The sequence below is a fragment of the Taudactylus pleione genome, unplaced genomic scaffold, assembly GCF_031769625.1.
Source record: "Taudactylus pleione unplaced genomic scaffold, aTauple2 ptg000005l, whole genome shotgun sequence".
In the NCBI taxonomy this organism is placed as follows: domain Eukaryota; kingdom Metazoa; phylum Chordata; class Amphibia; order Anura; family Myobatrachidae; genus Taudactylus; species Taudactylus pleione.
Genome location: NW_028284408.1, coordinates 23,312,367 through 23,324,651, shown reverse-complemented (window position 1 = coordinate 23,324,651; position 12,285 = coordinate 23,312,367). Strand labels below are relative to the sequence as shown.

The following is a 12,285-nucleotide window of genomic DNA, read 5'->3' as shown; positions in this document are numbered from 1 at the left end:
CATCCTAATTAAAGACAACCCCCCACTAGCCAGCCAATACAGACCCAGCAATAAAATGGCTTAAACAAACATGTAGCACATACCAAACATTTAGGACTTAAGATGCCCACACACATACCGACTTGCTCTCAATCAGCCGATGTACACGATTTCCCCTGAACTCTCCCTGAACTCTCCCCAGGCAGTCGTGGTCACGATTTGGAGTTAAAAATGTCCAATCTAACTTAAGATCTATCTTGCAGCCAGTGCATTGTATCCCAGATTGGCTAATCTGCCCTACAGCACGGCAGATCTGACGATGAGAGGTATGACGAGCGGGGACGAGCATCAGCATCGTGATCAAGAGTAGAAACTCACAATTTGGCCATTTTTTACATGATCTGTCGTCACAATTTGTCGAAATCGGCCAAATTGGATGAAAAGTCGGTATGTGTGTGGGCACCTTTAAGATCAATCATGCCTACACACAATCTAAAGACTAGAGATAGTCCTTATGGCAATTTATACACAATAAAATATTATAAGACTGCAGCAGACTTCAGATTAATAATTGCTGATTACCTAAATATATAATTCAAATAAAACAGCACATCAGGAGTAATGTTCTGCAGCAGACTTCAGATTAATAATTGCTTCAGGAACCCCCTTCGTATAGTGTTGGCTATATTCCTCTGGTGTGACTAGTGCGGTGACTAGTGTTCACCGATGTATACCTTTTCACTACTGGGGTGACAAGGGGTCACTGGTGTGTTGTTATGGCAGTTCTTTTGAGTGTCCTGTTATGAATACAGGTGTGTGGTATGATTTTATATTACCCTCCCAACATAAAATCGTTCTTACACCCCTGGATGCCACCGAGGGGTACGTTGCAATAACTCTCCATGGTGTAGTTTATGTTAAATACAGATGGCATATTGATTCGTATCACCGTAATACGGAACAAAATATGCCATTAGTAATAAGTATCATTGATAAATAGAGCCCTCAATATTAGAAAAATCAGGGACAAAAACTAAATTTTTCTAAGATTCCAGTCACCATAAATTGCAGAAAATGAGACTACTGAGAGTGTCATCCAATCTGTATACTATTTGCAGAAGCGGAGAGAGATTCCTACTGAGTCAGTAGTGAAACCCTCTGGCCCTTTAAGGACTCAGAAGTCAGGACAGAAGGCAGGACTCGGGAGTCACTGACTGAACGCGGGACTGCGCGTGCACGTCCCCTTCTACCGCGCATGCGCAGTGTTTCTGAGTATGGGGTGCCAGCGAGGGCGCGCACGTCGTAGACTGGGGATACCGGGGATACCAACTTGCTTGTTCTGTTCTGTGACACCTGGGCAGAGGGCGTTTTCCCTGGACGTTAGTAAGATCAGGGGCTGCAGCCTGGAGGCGCTGATAAGATATATTGATGTATCAGGCAAAAAGTGGGGAAACAGCAGCCTCTAGAGGCAGAGAGCTGGAGAGCAGAGTTATATTGCTCCTCGGGCTGGCTACAAGGATCTTGCAGAGTCTGAGAGGAGGATTCCCAGCAGGAGATCAACTGCTACACAACAAGAAGCACCGGCATTCACTCATCCTACCGTGGCAGACCCAGGTCAGTATTCCAGGCGGGAGGGAGCTGGTGTGGACGTGGTGCTGTGTGCCACCTGTGGGAGCTTCTGAGGCAGCTCATGCTGGATACAGCCTTCGTGATGCCTGCAGTGCTAGTGCTGCTATAGCGTCCCTCTGTCTGTACAGCCCTTCTCTTCTTCCCGGAGCTCTCTCGCATTAGTTGCCTGAAACAGTCTGAGAGACTGGGTATAAACTCTACTGCTTACTTATTTACTCGTCTTCTTCACGTACTAAGTAATGGTGCTACCTGCATTATTAAATTCACTAATGCCAGCCCAGCCTGCAGCCATATCTCATTCATCTCCGTCTTTACACCTTACTGTACGCCCAGCCTTCACCATCTTTTATTCATGGTCAGTCATTACCCTTTACTGTACCTCCATCCTGAAGCCATCTCTCATTCATGCCCAGTCATTAGTCTATCACCACTGAATCCCCTGCCTGCAGTTATATCTCATTCATACCCAGTCGTCTCCCTTTACTGTACCCCCAGCCTGCAGCCCTCTCATTCATGGCCAGTCATTAGTCTGATACCCCTTACTGTACCCCCAGCCTGCAGCCCTCTCATTCATGGCCAGTCATTAGTCTGATACCCCTTACTGCACCCCCAGCCTGCAGCCCTCTCATTCATGGCCAGTCATTAGTCTGATACCCCTTACTGTACCCCCAGCCTGCAGCCCTCTCATTCATGGCCAGTCATTAGTCTGATACCCCTTACTGTACCCCCAGCCTGCAGCCCTCTCATTCATGGCCAGTCATTAGTCTGATACCCCTTACTGCACCCCCAGCCTGCAGCCCTCTCATTCATGGCCAGTCATTAGTCTGATACCCCTTACTGTACCCCCAGCCTGCAGCCCTCTCATTCATGGCCAGTCATTAGTCTGATACCCCTTACTGAACGGTTGCTGCTATTTCCAAGTTGGAGAAAGGACCTCTGTGACGTAGACACCACGTGACCGCTGCAGGAGGCTGGACCGCTCCTACTTCACCATCCACTAGGGCATAGAGGGGGAATATATATTTGTGGCGAGCGCAGCGAGCCACCTTGCCCGAAGCGGGCCGAGCGTAGTGATCCCGCGAGGGGACACTTTTGGTCCCCCGTTACCATCCCCACCCCTCCCCCTTTCAGGCCGAGTCACATGGGTGTGACGTCACAGGGCCATCAGCCCTGTATTGTCTAGACCTAACCCTTACTGTACCCCCAGCCTGCAGCCCTCTCATTCATGGCCAGTCATTACACCTTACTGTATCCCCAGCCTTCAGCCATATCTGATTCATATCCAGTCATTACCTTTTACTGTACGGTTGCGAATAGATGCCCTTCAACGAACGGACTCTAACGTCATCAGATACTATCCACGTGGACATAGAGTTGGAATAGTAACCTGTGGCGAGCAAAGCGATCCACAATGCCCGAAATGTGAGTGAAGTGAGCACTCGAGGGTACAAATTTCTACTATTTGTGGCCAGATACTATAGTGGAGACACAATAACAGCGCTGTCAGGGCATGGAATTATACTTCCGTCCTCACTGATGTCACGCCCAAGTCCTAAAGCTGAAGGGGAAATAGGATCAACATTTACTGTACCCCCATCCTGAAGCCATCTCTCATTCATGCCCAGTCGTTAGTCTATCACCCCTTACTGTGGGCTTCATTTAGTAACGAGTTTTATCACCAAAACGAGTGATAAATGTCACTGTGCATGATAAATGGTGCTTCAGCCAATCAGCTCCCAACTGTCAACTGTTAGAAAAATGACAGTTGGGAGCTGATTGGCTGGCGCACCATTTATCATACACAGGGGTCTATTTATTAAGCAGTGTTAGGAGACAGTGAAAAGTGATAAGATAGTAATAAGGTGCCAGCCAATCAGCTCCCAACTGTCATCTCACAGGCTGTGCTTGAAAAATGACAGGAGCTGATTGGCTGGCACCTTATCACTTTTCACTCTGTCTCCTAACACTGCTTAGTAAATAGACCCCACAGTGACATTTATCACTCATTTGGTGATAAAACTCGTTACTAAATGGGGGATCCCCAGTCTGCATCCATCTCTCATTCATGCTCAGTCATTAGTCTGATACCCCTTACTGTATCCCCAGTCTGCAGCCATCTCTCATTCACAGGGCCGTAGCTAGGGTGGTGTGACCAGTGCCATGGCAAAGGGCACCGCAGGCCTGGGAGTGCTGTTTGGGCCTGTCAATTTTTCCTGTTTATTATCATTCTCACTTGTAGCTTCCTCTTCTTTTATCCCCAGCATCTCCTAGCCTCCCCTATATCTGCCATGGCCCTTATTCAGGTGCCCAGTCTTATGTTCCTATTTAAAAATGGGTGTTGGCGGGCGCCAATGTTCTCTCTGGCACAGGGTACCAAAAAGCCTAGTTATCATTCATGCCCAGTCATTAGTCTGACACCCATTACTGTAGCCCCAGCCTGCTGCCATCTCTCACTCAAGCCCAGTCATGATGCCTTACTGTAACCCCGAGCCTGTAGCCATCTCTCTCATTTATGCCCAGTCATTACCCCTTACTGTACCCAGAGTTCGAAGCCATCTCTTATTCATATCCAGAGATGGCCCCAGCCTGCAGCCGTCTCTCATTCATGCCCAGTCAGTACCCCTTAACTGAACCCCAGCCTGCAGCAATCTCTGCCCAGTCATTAGTCTATCACCACTTACTGTACTTTTAGTCCCTCATTATTTTCCTTCTTATTTGCCTTCTCTACCCTTTGCCCACTTGTGCCCGATATCTGTCCCTCTTTTATCTCCCTGCACACTTCTCTCTCTCCCACCCTCTCCCTTTCTCTCCTCCTCCTCCTATCTCTCTCTTCCCCTCCCTCCCTCCTTCTCCTCTGTGTGTCTGGAGCAGCCTGGCTGTGCTGTGCGGACCTTCCTCCGGGACAGAGGGATGAGGGGGGGCTGCTCTCTGCTGCCTTGCTCCCTGGGATGGTGGGGGCGGATTGCGGGGGTGTGAGGTAGGTCTGGGGGAGAGGATTGCGGAGGTTGTTCATGTGAGGGAGCAGGGAGTGCTGCTGACTGGGTGCTGGGAGATCAGCATTGCAGAAGGGCCAAGCTGTGCGGGAATGTGCTGAAGGCAAGCAGCGATTGGAGATCTACCGGTAATCACAGAGCAGCCTGGCCCCTGGAGGCTAGGGTCTGCTCTGGTCCCTGTGTGTACATGGAGCTCTGGCCTCTCCGGACTTCCTATATATGCACATAGGACAGAGGTGTGATCTGCTGTGCCTGGACTTCCTGTGTGTCACTGTGGGTTAGAATGGGGTCTTATCTGCATATTGCATTCTTTCTGCTAGGAATGAGGCACACTGAGGTGTGAGGCTGCGGGTGCTTTTCTGTGATGGGGCTTGCCAGGTGTGCATTCATTTTGTTGGGCCTTCTTGTTTATTTTGAGATCCTGGAAGAGGTCTCTGTGTGGGGTTTATGCATGTATGTCTATTGACATGTGTGTTTTGCAATATGATGCAGCAGCAGCTGATGGTGTGTGTATGCTGAGATATACAGTGGATGATGGGCCTTCCCCTATGCTTGTTGCAGTTTGTTCTAGCATGATCTCCTCTGATTGGCCTTTCTGCATGTGCATATATTGTCCTTGGTGATGCTACAGCCTGTGTTTAGTACTTTCACTAGGTCCTGATGTGTGTTCTATGCATTCATTAAGCTTGGATATGGAAGCTGTTGATCTGCAGGCTATGTATTTACCACTAAAAGGTCAGATTATGACATTTATACATACAAACGATTCATCAAGTTCACACTTCACTTTAAACACCATTCCCAGAAATTTGCTTAATGGGCCCCTTCTATTTAGCCACTTTGTTGTTGTGCCGCACATGTGAACAGCAGTGAAACTACCTAACCAAGGAATTGTATATTTCATGCTCAAAAGAATGGACCATCAACCATAGTACAGCTAGTAGAAAGAAAAGACACTAATTTGTGATATTTGCCATTTTCAATAAGCATATTACTAAATGCTGAGCCAAACCGCTCAACTATTCAATTTCATTTAACAAGCATTGCTGTTAAAACTTGGAATAGTCCATGCAATAATTGCACAAACTGATGAAGGATAGATCCAGGAGCTCTATATACAAACACCAGGCCCTCCTGTGACCTGTAGTAAATGCTGCCCATTCCCTACTAATTTGCTGCTGCAAACTCTGCTGAAAATGCTGAGCTTTTGTGTGTGTGTCCTGGGATAGGCAAATTAGGCTATACGCGCTGCATAATATGTTGCTTTTATATAAACCGAAAATATAACATGCAGCGTGAGCTGTTATTTGACTGGCTGTCAATTGCACTGGCGCTATATGGCTCTATGTATGTTTTTAATTTGACCTGCAGAGGTCTGGGCATCAGTGGTTGACAGTCAGAAGGGTAATAGAACTGCTAATATAATCTATTGTTCACATTCTGCATATACAGGTGGTATATTAAATGCTTAAGGGGGGTATCCACTACACGATAAAGTTGAACGATTGAACAACAACGATAAAATCGTTCGATAATCGTTCGATAATCGTTTGAACATCGTTTGAAAATTTGGTCTTTTACACATCTATCATCGTTGAAACATGCTGGTCAACCTGACGATATCGTCAGGTTCAGCATGTATGCAGATGATTGATTGTACCTGCACTGAACGACATATCGTTCAGTGTGGGCACCCTGCAGTGTAGTTAACGATATCGTTATCGTTCAGTCTTTTCACTGTCGGGTAGTGTATACCCTCCATTAGGACTTTGGTTTTAAACTTTTTTTTTTTTCTGAAATTTTGAGAATAATAATTAAAACCTGAAAAATCATTTGTGTTTCCCTTCCTCAAAAATAGTTTAGACAGTTCTTCAATGAAATTTTAGGAAGAAAGTCAGTGATTATGGGGCCTATTTATCAAGCTGCTTTTTCATAAACTTATGCAGAAACTGCAGTTTCTCAGAAATCCTCTGCAACAGGCTAACTACTGCTGCAGACTAGAGTCCCAATTAATGTCAATGGTGACTGCAGTCTGACCCCCATGTACCAAACTCAAAAAAGCAAAGCTTTTCAGAGTTTGGTCCCTTTGGTTTATACCATTATCAGATGGCGTAAACTGCTTTATGCCTATGGAGGCATACTTACAGGAGTGGGATATTATGATCCTTATCCCGCAGCCTCTGGCCGGCTCCCGAATCTGACACTGTGGGCATGTGCAGCGTCAGAGCCTCAGGAGTCTTTAGTACATAGGAAGGATAATCATGTAAAAAATGATCCTCTGCTGCAATGTACAATGAACAAAATTGCAGCACATGTGTGACTTTTTGGTACATAAGCCTTTGTCATTGTTCAGCAGTATTTCTTTTACAGTTTTCTTTCTCGGTTTCAGAACTTTCTGAAGTTTGGGATACTGTATTAGAGATCCCATAGTTGAACACCCACAGTGTTAGACTTTAAAACCTGTACTTGTACTACAGCAGTGTTTCCCAACTCCAGTCCTAAGGGACCCCTAAAGCTGGATACACATTAGACGATATATCGTCTGATATATCACATTGACGCTGATTGAAACGATATGTCGGGCACATGGTTGGTGTACCTGCAATTGCGCGTTTCCGCAGGTCAACAGCGAAATCGTCACATCTGCTGTTCTGCACAGCAGATGTGACGATCCAGAGGCCGACGGCAAGCTCCTGGATGCGGCCACTGAACGATATATCGTGCGGTCATTTGCTATATTGATCTGTGTGTATGGACGACAAACGTATCGTTACATCAGTTGACCCCTCAGCCACATTCCATGATCGTCTAATGTGTATCCAGATTAACAGTGAATTGTCTTCCAGATCTCCTAGTTGGCGCACAGGTGTATTCATTACTCACTGACACATTTTAAAAGACCCACAGGTGGTTCTAAATATTTCAATGGTGATACTGAGGAGACCTGGAAAACATGCACTGTTAGGGGTCACTGAAGACTGGAGTTGGGAAACACTGCAGTACAGAATGTGGCATCCTATTTGTTTGCATCAGTGTACAATGGTACAGATCATCTGTGGTGAGGCTTGTCATTGTGCCTTTGCCATTAATATTTTGCATATGTAGAACGTTACTGATATGAGAGTGCCTCAAAGTCTTTTCATGTAACTGTAATCCTGGGAGCTATCAGTTCCAAAGGGAATACTTGTACTGTCACAAGCATCCACTGTGTACCTTGGGAATATCATCTTGTATCTTTAACTCTAGTGGGGATTTCTGTGTATTAATTGCTAAATTATATAAGAGAAACAAAATATTGTTAGTTTATAATAACCAGCACTTTTATTTTATATGGATAATAAAATTATTAAATCTTCAGAGACACTTTCGCAAAAACTAATGGTAGTTTAATCCAACTTTTTGTATAGTCGGTAAAATGTATTGATTTGTGTATGTTGTTGTCAGCTACAGTTTTCTGACCAGTATCGGGTGAGACGTTCACTGGGGCGGGTACAGGCTGTTTGTTGGCAAGAGAATGTTCAGTGTGTAAAATTATTTGGGAGCGGCATCAGTGATTTCTGTCTTAATATATTTTGTCTTCGGTATGCTTTAGTTCCCTCTCTGTGTCCAGGCTATATTCTACTGAAAAAGAGACTGCTTAGTAACTATTACTGAGTGTTTGTATGTGTATATACTGGGGCTCGTGCTGAGATGGACAGAAATCGGTAGTAATTGCTCACTCATTTCATACATGGAATGACATACGTATAATCGCCCATATGCAGAGTTGTACGCTTCTCTACGACTAGACATATCCCTAAATAGAAGCTTGGTTTCATACCCATCATCATCATCGTCCAGTTACACCAGCCCTGTACTAGGTGCAAAGAATCCATCTGGAAACGGGCATACTTAAGGCCCCTTACACATTAGACTATATCTTGAACGATTTGGCCAATTCCGACGCATTGGAACGACAAATCGTTCATATCGTCCAGTGTGTACGCACAATGCGGCGCGCTCCTGCGGGTAGTCCGCTGCATCCTGAGATCTTTTGTACATGCAGAAAGATCTGAGGATGTCCCTAGCAATGCCGTGCTGCCGACTGCTTCATGGCCCATGAGGGGGTAAGGGAGCTCAGAATGAAACAAATTGGGAACCCCTGGTGTATAGTAGTATGTAAGTGTTCATTATTCACTAGAAGAACCTTTTGTGAGATTTAAATATTTTGCATATCCCAAAAATGCATGCTTGTATATCTTGTTACTAAAATTTACTTCTTTTAAACACTTCTACTGCTTACATAAGTTTTCTCAGAGTTGCGTCCTTATGAAGCTACCAACGTTCTCGTGTACCTCCCTCCTTCCCACTTGCTGGATAAAAGGACGGCTATACAAGGCTTCATCCATATGCTTTTTACTACACTGCTCTCACCACACCCGAAACATCGGCAAGGACAAATATAGATCAAGACTGTGGATTTGGATATTTCCATTGAATTACTTAAGACAACTTGTTGTTTTTTCTTTTGCACAGTTTGGGATATCATAACCGTCGCTTGCTTTTGCAGTCTGAAATGATTTACGTTAGCGCCTTCAAATTCTTCCATGTTGCGAGGCCTGTGCCATTCCTGTGTGCCTTATTTCTTCCCTTCCTTCCTTTCTACTTTCTTCTATACTGTTATATATTTTTGATTGTGGATAATTTGTGATATTGTTATTGTCCTATCTAATCTATCTATCTATCGTTCATTGTAGCACCTTGCCCCTGTCACAACCCATGCAGTTACTCTTTCCTGCCTGGGATGTCGTTCTGGTGCTTCTAGCACACTCATCTGATGCCACAAACTTTTGAGATACAGCTAGATTAAATTAATGTCATCCCTATGCTCTGAAGAGGAGCTTATGCTGGTTATGTGACTGGCTGACTTCAAGCCTGCATTACACCTGGTTTTAATCAGCCACAGAAATGTAATTCGTGAGTGTCCTGCTTTCAGTGGATAGTATGGTCCGTTTTTATAAGTACAATAGAACTTTACAGGAAGCTGGGTGGTAAATTCCCAGTGGATACCTGTTGGACATTCCTAGTTTAGGTAATCAGTTATATGATTAATTATTCAACACCATGGTCCTTTTTAATACAGAGCTATATATAATATATATATAATGTGTGTGTGTGTGTAGTGGCCTATAGTATCTATCTAATATGATCATTCTTATATTGTTGCAGTGCAATTAGCACATAACAGCAACTATTTCCTTGTTAGTGCATTTACATGCAGCATGGATGGTGTAATGGTTAGCATTACTGCGCTGTGATCGTTATTTTGATTCCCACCATGGCCCTAACTATGTGGAGTTTGTATATTCTCCCTGTGCTTGGGTGGGTTTCATCCGGGTACTCTGCTTTCCTCCCACACTCCAAAAATATACTGATAGGTTAATGGCTCCTGACAAAAATATGACCCTAGTAGGTATGTGTGTGTATGTGGTAGGGAATTCTCATACAAGTTTCTAAAATAATTGTTACTAAGGAAAAGTTTTCTAGGTAAATCTAACTTTTGCTGAAGCATGAGCCACAATCTTTTTGACCAACCCACAAAATGGCTGCCTCTATTGTGTGTAAGAGATGGAGCTAGGAGAATAACTGCTTGTTTTACTTATACCTCTTTCACACATACAGCAGAAACCCGTTTTTTTTTTTACGTGGACGCGCATTGACACTGGCATTTGCTATATGTGAATAGAAACGACCCGGGTCGAAGTCCTGAGTCCACAACCCTGCTCTATACCGGGGTCAGACTGAGCCACGAAAAATTCTCAGGTTGATAGGCCTGCGCATTTCCCAGGGCTTAAGCCTGAAAGGGGTGTAAACCTACATTGCTTAAGGTGGGTACACACCTGACCGATATCTGCAGATCGAGTGATCTGCAGATGATGGTCATTCACACACACTGAACGGGCATCATCTGCTTGTGCCCTCTGGTCTCGGCGGCCGGGGAACTAGACCTGGCAGGTGGGGGGCATGTCCCGCCCCCTCCTTTTGGCTGTCGCTGTGTGTTTACGGGCGGTCTGCAGACATATCTGTCCATCTGCTGTGCAGCGCAGCCACTGCGATATGTCTGTGAACGGCGTCATTCACCGACATATCGCGGGTACACACTGCCCGACGGGCAGCAGATACATTGGCCGATCAATTGATCGGTCAATGTATCTGTCAGTGTGTACCCAGCATAGGGTAGCTGACTGCGCAAACTAGGGTGACCAGTCTTAAGCTGCATACACACAATTTTTTGAGCGATTATCGTTAAATCATATCGTTTAACGATAATCGTTTGAAAAATTGTTCACTTTCTGAGTCAAACGATGAACGATAATCGTTCATGCTCGTTCACGTTTGTAGTTTATAGTTCAGTCAGACTTGTCAACTCAACGATTTTCATTAAGGGAATATGCAAAAATCGTTTGTAGTTCATAAAACTTGTTCATTACACTTTAAAAAATCTGACAGATAATCTGACAGAAAATCGTTCATAAAATCGTTGGCAACAAAATCGTTGTGTGTGTATGCAGCTTTACTGCAGAGTTTGATTGACAGCTGCTATTCTTAATCATAGAATTGCTGTATGATTTATACCACACTGTGGAAAACATTTAAATGGCTGTATGATTGATTATTCAGATTTCCTAACTAGCTCATAACCGAAGATACATTGTATATTACATAGCCTTTGTTGTCATGCTGTTGATAATTTGCTTCCAGGGTTACAAATTAAATGTTATTACACATTGTATTTTATTACGTTAATAAAGTTAAAAATGGCAGATACCAGGTTCATTTTATTTAACTGCTGGAGTAAGTCTTAATTTTGTACTGTAATGAATGCATGTTGCTACAGAAAATCCTGATTTTAATCTGCATGCTTCCAGAAACCCTAATCAAATAACTTTGTAGCTGATTATTGTATTTAAATTAGGTGACATGCTTTCTTATGCTGGATAGTTTAGGTTTTCATCAAAGGACAAGTGCACCTTTTCTGCTTTTTTTTTTTTTCACATGAATTGTGAAATATTTACAAATGCCACCTATATAGATGTATTAGCTAGCAGAGTTTATGTAATGATACCTGTTTCAATTGGCTCTTTTTATCAACAAATGCCATGCTTTCACTTCTCTCATTTCTGTTCACTGATGTGGGGCAAACGATACTTCAATGAGGACTGGCATATGATACCTGCCACTTGAAAGCCGAGCCTTCTGAGATAGGTTCTCGTAGTTACATTTGCCAAGCATAGGTTACGCCACTGTTTGGGCTGCATGAATGAGTTATTGAGGTATAAATTGATTCCCACCCGTTTCTCCTGCTAGCTTCAGAGACTTACACTACCCTTACCCCGTTATCTTTCCTACCCAGTCTGTGGTATGACAGTACTGTGGCACGTATGTTATGGAATTCTGTTGTGTATTGTATAGCAGGGTTGTGTATACTCTGCTACTATGAAATGTCTTCAATGTTTACCCTGTACTGCGCTGCATACACTTTGTGGCGCCTTATAAATATAAGTTTATAATAATAATAATATAATAAATACTATGTATTTTGTTGCTTCTCTTTCAAAATAACTTAACCCCCCCTCCCCCTGCATATCATGTTTTCCCTACTCTAGTCTTTGTAAGAAAATGATGTGCATTTTATCAGTGTAAA

At 43.9% G+C, this 12,285-nt stretch overlaps 1 protein-coding gene across 1 annotated transcript in view; it reads left to right on the top strand.

Moving 5' to 3' along the window:
• Positions 1-1,519: 1,519 nt before the first annotated feature.
• Positions 1,520-12,285, top strand: part of ADCY6 (adenylate cyclase 6) — a 208,836-nt gene continuing 198,070 nt past the window's right edge. The window contains exon 1 of the mRNA XM_088478990.1: positions 1,520-1,593. The gene's annotated coding sequence lies outside the window, so the exon portion shown is untranslated. The remainder of the gene's footprint in view (positions 1,594-12,285) is intronic.